The sequence below is a fragment of the Bos indicus genome, chromosome 9, assembly GCF_029378745.1.
Source record: "Bos indicus isolate NIAB-ARS_2022 breed Sahiwal x Tharparkar chromosome 9, NIAB-ARS_B.indTharparkar_mat_pri_1.0, whole genome shotgun sequence".
In the NCBI taxonomy this organism is placed as follows: Eukaryota; Metazoa; Chordata; class Mammalia; order Artiodactyla; family Bovidae; genus Bos; species Bos indicus.
The window spans coordinates 15,690,793-15,701,872 of NC_091768.1; the positions used below are offsets into that span (position 1 = coordinate 15,690,793).

Genomic DNA, 11,080 nt, shown 5'->3' on the forward strand with positions numbered 1-11,080 from the left:
TTGGACTCCAGCACGCTAGGCCTCCCTATCCATCACCAACTCCTGGATCTTACTCAAATTCATGTCCATTGAGTCAGTCATGCCATCCAACCATCTCATCCTCTGTCATCCCCTTCTCCTCCTGCCTTCAATCTTTCCCAGCAAGAGGGTCTTTTCCAACGAGTCAGTTCTTTGCAGCAGGTGGCCAAAGTATTGGAGTTTCAGCTTGAGCATCAGTCCTTCCAATGAAGACTCAGGACTGATTTCCTTTAGGATGGACTGGTTGGATCTCCTTGCAGTCCAAGGGACTCTCAAGAGTCTTCTCCAACACCACAGTTCAAAAGCATCAATTCTTCAATGCTCAGCTTTCTTCATAGTCCAACTCTCACATCCATACATGACTACTGCAAAAACCATAGCCTTGACTAGATGGACCTTTGTTGGCAAAGTAATGTCTCTGCTTTTTAATATGCTGTCTAGGCTGGTCATAACTTTTCTTCCAAGGAGTAAGCGTCTTTTAATTTCATGGCTGCAGTCACCATCTGCAGTGATGTTGGAGCCCCCCAAAATAAAGTCTGTCACTGTTTCCATTGTTTCCCCATCTATTTGCCATGAAGTGATGGGACTGGATGCCATGATCTTAGTTTTCTGAATGTTGAGTTTTATGCCAGCTTTTTCACTCTCCACTTTCACTTTCATCAAGAGGCTTTTTAGTTCCTCTTCATTTTCTGCCATAAGGGTGGTGTCATCTGCATATCTGAGGTTACTGATATTTCTCCCGGCAATCTTGATTCCAGCTTGTGCTTCTTCCAGCCCAGCATTTCTCATGATGTACTCTGAATATAAGTTAAATAAGCAGGGTTACAATATACAGCCTTGACATACTCCTTTTCCGATTTGGAACCAGTCTGTTGTTCCAAGCACAAAACCTCCCCAAATCTGGATTTTGGGAAAAGATAATAATTTATCTTTTCTTATCTCAGATAAACTCTGAGCCTGATCAAGGTAAAATGAAAAAAAAAAATAAAAAGGAAAAGGAGAGATATCACAGATACAGTAAGGCTTTACAAAGGGATTTTAATGTGTCATTCTATGACCACAAATTTGAAAGCTTGAAGGAAACAGGCAGAAGTCTTGGAGAGTTAGAATATACTAGAATGGATTCATGAAGTAGACAACTTGATTATATTATGTACAGTTAGAAGATACTGGCAAGGTATTACAGAGCCACTGTTACATTGCACAAATACCTTATCAATTCTTGGATTTGAATTTTTAAACAGTTAAATCTGAGGTTATTTAAACAATATAGGCCATAAAAATTGGTGGAAAACTCCCAACTCATTTATAAGGCCAGCATACCTTTAATTTAAAAGTTCCAGTGAAGACTGTATTAAAAAGCAACACTAAGGAAGTGCAGTTTGTGCTTCAAGATTGACAAAATTTAAATAAAATATTGATCATTAGAATCCAGTAATAACAAACAAGTGATATCCTATGACCAAGTTCAAGGATGTTCAATATCAGAAAATATATCAACTTAATTGTTATGCCAAAGTTTAAAGGGAGAAATTTATGGGACTGTATAAAAATTCAGTCATTCATAACACAGTATTTAAATGAGAATTGAGAAATCTGTTAAAATACAAATTCCTAATAATAATATATTAAATGATGAAACACAAAAAACTAAAATTTATACTGAGAACTAGATGGCTCTCATACTCTTAAACATTGTTTTTGCACTCAAAACAGATGTAAAAAGACAAGAATATGGGATATCTGGTATAAACTCAGTATAAAGAATGTTTTTTGACTTATTTAAGAAAAGAACTGGTCCATTGCCTGGATAAATGCACAATAAGAATCTAGAAAAGAAATGTGGGAAAAAAATATTCCAGTAATGACCAAGAGATATAAAATACTTAGGAGTAAATTAAACAAGAAAAAGCATATGACCTGAATGAGAAAACTACACAGTTTCATCGATGGCCTCAGAATAAGAGCTAAAGGAATGGAAAACATAATCGTGTTCTCAGACGGGAAGGTATTACACTGTGAAAATGTCAATTCTCTCAAAATTGAACTATTATTCAATTTTATATAATACTGGTAGTGTTGTTCTGGATAGATTTAAAATCTCAAAGCTTATATAAAAGTAAAAAAAAAAAATCCCTGAGAGAATCCTAGAAAAAAGGTATCAGAATGTATGACTAGTCACTATGAAAAATCAATATTGAATTTGGGAAGGAAGATAGAATAAAAATGAGGTGTGTTCAGAGAAACAGACTGAAGCAGAGGAAGACAGGAGAGATCACATGATAAAGAGATTGTCATAGTGAATGAAGTAAGTCAGATACAGAAAGACAAACATGATACGATATTGCTTACATGTGGCATCTTCTTGACATGAAAGCCATGACAAACCTAGACAGTGTTTGAAAAGCACTCTGCCAACAAAGGCGCATATAGTCAAGGCTGTGGTCTTCCCAGTGGTCACGTATGGTCATGAGAGTTGGACCACAAAGAAGGCAGAGCATCAAAGAATCGATGCCTTCGAACTATGGTGCTGGGGAAGACTCCTGAGAGTCCCTTGGACAGCAAGGGCATCAAACCAGTCAATCTTAAGGGATCAACCCTGAATACTCATTGGAAAGACTGATGCTGAAGCTGAAACTCCAGTATTTTGGTCATCTGATGCAAACAGCTGACTCATTGGAAAAGTCCCCAGATGCTGGGAAAGATTGAGGGCAGAAGGATATCAGGACGTCAGAGGATGAGATGGCTGGATGGCATCACCGATGCTATGGACCTGAACTTGGGCAAACTTCAGGAAATGGTGAGGGACAGGGAGCCTGGTGTGCTACAGTCCATGGGGTCGCAAAGAGTTGGACACGACTGGGTAACTTAACAACACATGTGGAATCTAAAAAAAGGGTACAAATGAATTTACCTGGAGAAGGCAATGGCAACCCACTCCAGCACTCTTGCCTGGAAAATCCCATGGTTGGAGGAGCCTGGTAGGCTGCAGTCCATGGGGTCGCTAAGAGTCGGACATGACTGAGCGACTTCACTTTCACTTTTCACTTTCATGCATTGGAGAAGGAAATGGCAACCCACTCCAGTGTTCTTGCCTGGAGAATCCCAGGGATGGGGTAGCCTGGTGGGCTGCCATCTATGGGGTCTCACAGAGTCAGACTGAAGTGACTTAGCAGCATGAATTTACCTACAAAATGGAAATAGAGTCACAGAGGTAGGAGACAAACTTATGGTTACCAGGGGGTGAGGGGAGGGGGAGGATAAATTGGGAGATTGGATTGACATATATACCCTACTATATATACAAAATAGATAACTAATAAGGACCTACTGTGTAGTACCAGGAACTCCACTCAGTATAGTAATAGCCTATATGTGAAACGAATCTAAGAGTGGATATATGCATACCTGATTTACTTTACACTCGAATCTAGCACATCATCGTAAATCAACTATTCTCCAATAAAAATTTTAAAAGCAAATATGTGTGGGTTTTTAATCATCACACTGTACCCATTAAACTTATACAATGTGAAAAAGAAGAGAGTGAGATACCAGCAACACACAAAGGGTGAAAAGAACAACATAGCAAATATCCAAGTGACCAGTCATCCAATTGTTCATTGTTGCTACTTCTCTACCTGCTGTTCATTTAGGCTGGAGGCTTTAGAATAAACTGCTGCTGTCATCAGCCGTGTCTGAAGTACTAATTAACATTTTATAATAACAGTCCTTCAGTTGTTTTTATCCTTAACTCAATAGAGACCTGGCTATAAATAGGATAACCACAATAACTCTGGGGAGAAATTATTCCCTAGACACAGCACTCGTCACGATTTCTTCAAGTTGCCAAGTAACCTACCAAAGCCCCAGGCAAGACTAGGTTCATGGACTAGAGATTATATTCCTTCTGGAAGAGTCAGTGGATGTCAGACGTTTCTTTGCAGGCTTTTTGACAGTGACATCACAGACAAATGTTTTAGATTCTGACCCTGTATAAAGTCCAGTTCTCTATACATTGCCCCCCTGCCCCTGCCCCCTCCCCCCACACCTTGCCCGCGACCTGAATTTGTCACACAAACACACAAACAGAACTGGAAAGTTTCAGGAGGAAACAATTTATATACTCTACGGAGATGCATTATGATAATTTCTGTTTTATTCTTTTTTAAAATGCTCCTTGAAAGCCACTACCTTGATATCATCATCCACAGTTTGAATAACACCAATGTTTTAACTTTATGCACTTCAAAAGATTTAAATACAAAAGAGTAAAATTTTATCTAGTGACAACTTGGATACATTGATATATTCATGTTGCATAAATTATGAAAATTATTTTTGAATTCTCAAATTTTTGTTTAAAAATGTATCACTTATTCGAAGATGACGTTGAACTTTGGAATGTGTGGGGTATATGCTGAGGCAGGATGTTTTCTGATTATTTTCATTATAATTGCTATTGGCAAGATTATATTGCATGACCAATATATTTCTCTACAGACTTTTATTTAAATTTTAGAATGGGCAAAGTATACAAGGAATCTAATAAAATATGAATGACAAACATGAAAAGACTTTCAACCTTATTAGTAATCAGAGAATAATTTGTTGTAGGAGTTTATACTGAAACAGCCACTTGGGTAAACAATTTTGTATTGTCTAGAAAACCTGAATATTTATAATCTAGGAAGCCACAGTTCTGCTCTCAGATTAATACTCTGGAAATATTTTTGTGTAAAAATGGACTTGGAAACATATAAAGAATAATACTTATAATAATACTATTCACAATAGCATAGACAGGGAAAAGCCCAAATGTTCATTGGCAGTCGAATGGATAAACTGTGGTTTACGCATATAACGTTAATTCACACAACAGTGAAAATGAATTCCATCCACATATAACAACATGGATGTTAGATAAAAAACGGTACTGTGAGCTGAAAACTTGTATCAGGAGAATTTACAGTGCAAGATACCATTTCTTTCATGTTAAAAAACATTCAAGCTAAAATTACATTGCATAGGAATTCATATATAAGAAAACATAGAAAAGTCAGAAAATTATTAAACTAGAAATCCAGGTTAGGAGATGCCTCTTCAGGGGAAAGTTGAAGTTGTGAGTGCAGTGGGACCCATGATGTACCGACATTTGTTTTAAAATATCCAAAAGCAAAATTAAAAATTTTGTTTGTACCCAGAAATGACCTTAGACATTTTTTTAGAATTTGCTTGAGTTAATTAACTTAGCCAGCCTATCTTCACATTATTAATAAATGTGCAAATATAATATTTATTTCATCTTAGGGATATATTTCTTTGAAAAGACCTAAGTTTTCTCACAGCAATTTTTTTAACAAAAGACTTCAAGAATCATGCCATTTATTTCAATCTGACTCTTCTAAGAGAAAGTAACTAAAACTTCAGAAAGCTAAAAAAAAATGCTGAAAATGTCTCGGATTATTTTTTTCTTTTTAGAAGATACAAGCTTGTATTTTTAAGTATTACAAACATAACAGAAAAAGTACAAGACCGTAAATGAATGAATGTATAACTCAAAGAATGAGCACCAATGAACCCACCTGAGTCACTGCCGCCCACTCAGGTGAAAACAGAACATTACCAGCATCTCGGAAGCCTTCCACATGCCTCTTCTTAAGCTACCAACCCTTCTTAATGTATCAGTTTGAATTACTAATAAATGCAATAGATTATTTGATTACTGTTCAGCAAACATTCACCACCTGTGCATCCACGTTAAGACCACTCGTCTTGCCCTGCGGATGCTAGACTTGGTCATCTAAACTTTTTCACCTAATGGAATGGTGGCAGAAGTACCAGGGTGCCAGTTCTGAGCCGAGGCTTTAGGAATCACAGCAGGTTTCTGACCTCCTGTAGAATGTACCCCCAGGTAGCCACTGGCCCTTCATTTTGACCCCTAGAATGAGACACGTAGAGCAGACCTGAATTTACTAGCAGCCTGAATTAGAGTTGTCCCCGGCAACCTACATACGTGACAGAAAGAAAAATGAATGCTTTTTGCTATATGCCACTGAGATTTTGTTGGTTATAGCAAAGGCTGACTGATAGAACAACCATTTGGTATACTCGATAAAGCATAAGTGAATGAACTCTGGTTATTACTCTGTGAATCCATTTAAGGCTTTGTTCACTTCAAACTCATGTTTATTATTAACTGAAGGATAATATTTAACTCTGACGTATATTTAATTAGATACTTCCTGGTCAGAGATTACTTGATACTTCCTTGGTCTATTTCAGGATACTACTATTTTTAAGGCAAGGAAATCAGTCAATGCCAATATTTTCATTTGTTTAAAAAACACTGCTTTCAGAATAATACTGTGTATCACTGATTTGTCTACATAGTACTCCCCACACCAAGTCTTTTTTTTTTAATATTATATACATAGTAATTTTTTGCATTACGCAATATCAACTTTAAATGTTATTTACCTTGAGAAAAGGTACAATTTATTTTCATTTTTATATTTTTTGTAAGATAGCAGCATCATAATGTTTAACTCATATGAAACTGAAGAATTGGTAAAAATAAAAATAAGTATAGTGACAGCTCAATAAATACTGAATTATATGTGAAATGGTAGTTTATATTTCAATGATTATAACCCTGCCTTTCTATAACACAGTTCTAAAATGTTTTAAAAATATTCATTTCTGAAGGACTGTCAAGATTATGGACACATGGCAAATCTCAAGTGTATTCAGCTCAGGTCCATCGCACAAAAGTTTCCTCAATGCACGCCTTTTATGAACCCATTGGACCGGTAGGATCTCGGTGAGCTCACAGACTTGTAAATAAAACATCCTTTATTATTAGGAAGTGTGCTAATGTGGAGACCTGCACAGGGTATGTCAGTGGCCATTAAATGCAGCCAGGGAGTTGAAACTTGTTTATGATATTAACTTCTAAATAAAGATCAATAAGGCACTGAAAAGGACTAACTTGCAATCAAACTGGGATTAATTTGTAAAGATACAATCTTGAAGATTTTAAACACCGCTAATGTTTTGGTGTGTTTTCTGGGACTATTTAAGCAGGATGTGCAGAACCGACCTTTCCAAATTGTGTCACTGAATATTTTAAGCAGATTATTTATTTAAAGCAAATACGTATGCATAGTTTCCTTTATTTAATTCAAGCTTGTTTTGATAGCTTCTTAAGGCTTCCTTCAATTGGACATTTTGTTTTTTTCATTAAATAATATCCATAAATTCAACTGTAATCATTCATTCATAATAAGCAACAAAAATAGATAATCAACTACTTTGCTCACTATATTCCTAGAAGTACAGCAGAACTTCTGCTACAGCAGAAGACTTCTCTAGACTGGGAAAATTTTTAGAAATTATATGTTTTACACAAATTTTTATGGATTTTTTAAACATTCATATTTCAGCACCTTAGAAGACATTCTATAATTTACTTCTCAAATTAATTTCTAAGTTTAAAACAAAGTTAACTTCAAATAAATTTTATCATTGGTTTTATTTTTAAAGATTTATATTTTTTTTCTCAAATATATTTCAAACTTTTCTAGCATGTAACAAGTTCAAGATTATATGGGCATATATTCTTACAAATGCATTTATTATTGTTTACATGATCCACACATGGGATTGGTAATGCGCTGTTTGCAAACCTCCATTTAGTTTGCAAAACGTTTTCATTTTTGTATTATCTTATTTAGTCCTTTCCCTGAGGAGCAGGAATCATTATCATTGCTATTTTATTGATGAGCAAATTGAGTCTCAGAGAGATTAAGTGACTTTACAGGTCACAGGCCTGGAACCTAGTTTCTCTTCACATTATTCACCTCAAATTAAATAAGTTTTAATATAATATCACACCTCTAGAGGGGCCTTCACACATTTTTTTTTAAATTTCTACAACTTGATTAATTACATTTGACCCACTGAAATCTGGAAAGAAAAAATAATCATCTTTCCTCTGCTTTTCTTCAAATTATCCCACTTGAGCTGGATATCACAGAATATGGCACATTAGGTGAAACATTATTTTTAAGGCATTTGACAGTTCAGTGAAAGTGTCTGAGGTGATGATCTTTGGTTAGACTACTGTTTCAGTTTTATTTGTTGTTGCTGTTGTTTTTTGCTATTTTAAACTGCTTTATTAACTTCACAATATATAATGAACATCTCTCCACACCATAGGTGAAGCTGCTGCTGACAGAAACTTAACAGATTGGGTCAAAAACACAACAGTCAGTGAGAAGCCAGTAACAGGAAGCCCACAAGAACCAACACCAAAAGGTTTACAACAAAGGTCTGTCACGAACATGTAAGTTTAGGAAGCAGATGTCCCTCTATTAGCATCAGGTATCAAGGCATAAGGCGTAACTCATCATGATGGCCATGGTGAGGCGGTCAGCACTGACTGCCCGCAGATTATGACTCAACTGCTTCTCCCAAAGCTTTTCCATTAGTTGCCTCACCTCCTTCCCAGTGCTTCCCATATTCTCCTCTCTCACCCTTGCCTGTGGCTCTGCAAGCCTCTGAGCCATGTCCCATCTATAATGCAGAAAGGGCTGCCTACCATGGCAGCACCTACGATTTCCTCTAGGCACACAGCTTCCAAAAGGAGGGCCCAAGGCTCTCCTTTGTTAGCGTCTTGCCCCCTTTCATTCTTGTTTTCAGTCTCCTCGTTGGCATTTTCCATGCCGAGATTTTTTATTGCTTGTTCCTCTTTGGACGCCACTGCTTCTGGGCCTATCCTTGCTGTCTCCTGGTCTTCCCCAACCTTGCTGCAAGAGTGAACACTTCCCCTCCTAGTCACCACCCCGCCCCCAGCCCCAGCACATCCTACTCTTGGGGGCCGCCCCCAGCACACATACCCTCAGGGCCATCAGGAGCAGGGACTGAGAAGAGAGTGGATAACCAAGAGTTCTCTCAGCTTTAATTTTAAGACCACTATAACAATTCAGGAAAAACTAGGTGCAAGTTTAAATAAGAAAAACACTGCATAGAAATTTCCAGGATCTAGAATGATGAGATGTGTGTTGACCTGGTTAAGGAATTTTCTTTTAAAGCATCTATTGATAAATAAGAGACCATACCATTGTGTGTGGCTCAGTATGTTAGCAAATTTGGAAAACTCAGCAGTGGCCACAGGACTGGAAAAGGTCAGTTTTCATTCCAATCCCAAAGAAGGGCAATGCAGAAGAATGTACAAACTTACCACACAATTGCACTCATTTCACATGCTAGCAAAGTAATGCTCAAAATCCTTCAAGCTAGGCTTCAGCAGTATGTGAACCAAGAACTTCCAGGTATATAAGTTGGGTTTGGAAAAGGCAGAGGAACCAGAGATCAAATTGCCAACATTTGTTGGATCATGGAGAAAGCAAGGGAATTCCAGAAAAACATCTACTTCTGCTTTATTGACTACGCTAAAGCCTTTGACTGTGTGGATCACAACAAACTGTGGAAAATTCTTAGAGATGGGAATATCAGACTACCTTACCTGTCTCCTGAGAAACCTGTATGTGGGTCAAGAAGCAACAGTTAGAAGCAGATGTGGAACAACTGATTGGTTCAAAAATTGGAAAGTAGTATGACAAGGCTGTATATTGTTACCCTGCTTATTTAACTTATATGTAGAGCACATCATGTGAAATGCCGGGCTGGATGAATCACAAGCTGGAATCAAGATTGCCAAGAGAAATATCAACAATCTCAGATATGCAGATGATACCACTCTAATGACAGAAACGGTTTTTCCAGCAGTCATGTATAGATGTTACAGAAGGCTGTGTACCAAGGAATTGATATTTTTGAATTGTAGTGCTGGAGAAGCCTCTTGAGACTCCCTTGGACTGTAACGATATCAGATCTAAAGTCAATTCTAAGGAAAATCAATCCTGAATATTCATTGGAAGGACAGATTCTGAAGTTGAAGTTCCAATACTTTGGCCACCTGATACAAAGAGCTGATTCACAAAAGACTCTGATGTTGAGAAAGGTTAAAGGCAAAAGGAGCGAGGGGCGGCAGAGGATGAGATGGTTAGATAACATCACTGACTCAGTGGACATGAATTTGAGCAGACTCTGGGATACAGTGGAGGACAGAGGAGCCTGGCATGCTACAGTCCATGGGTTCGCACAGTCAGACATGCCTTAGTGACTGAATGACAACAGCATTAATAAATGAGGTTTTAGCTTTAATTATTGTCCTTTATATAGGAATTATTTCTAACATATATTAACCTACTTTCTTTCTAGAGAATATGTTCAGGAATGATGCTCAAAACATGATTTAATATTTTTTAAAGATTGTGCTTTTATAGTGATTACATCAAGCATATATTTTTCCTGATAAAGTATGGGAGATACAGGTGTTGATGGTATCTGAGGATTGGCTACATAATACCTGCAGGAAAAAAATCATAAGATGAGCTCTTTAGGGATCTGCTCATTCCCTGTATTTTAGTTCCCTATAAATTCTAGATGATCACCATTAATGCAAACGTGTTAATAACTAAAGCAAATCAAAATTTCTTTCAGAAGCTTTATGTAAATATCTCTTTTATTCTTTACATAATACTTGAGTACCTACTCATTCCTCCTTTGTAGGGTAAGGATAACAGCTGAACTTTCTGTATCAATCAGGTTTCTTTGTGGAAGACAACATAAATGAACTCTGGCTGTAACTTCCCTGATGGTCCAGTGGCTAAGACTCGTGCTTCCAATATAGAGGGTCCAGGTTCCATCTGTGGTCAAGGAACTAGGCCCCGCATGCCACAACTAAAGATCCCGCATGCAGCCAGACAAATAAATAAATATTAAAAGGAGACTAAACCTTGGCTAACTTATCTGGAAAAAGGTTGTATTGGAAGAAAAACGGGATGGTGGAGAAGTTGCTGTGTACAATGGGCAGGGCCATGACCACTGGCACCGTCACAGCCAGACCCCGGTCGCCACAGTGACGCACACCACTGGGGGTTATCTCTGTATCTTTGCGGCACTCTGTCAGATTCCAAGTTCCAGGTGAGTGCAT

At 37.4% G+C, this 11,080-nt stretch overlaps 1 pseudogene; it reads right to left on the minus strand.

Annotated features, from left to right (window-relative positions):
• Positions 1–7,636: 7,636 nt before the first annotated feature.
• On the minus strand, positions 7,637–11,080 carry LOC109563468 (protein BEX2-like; annotated as a pseudogene).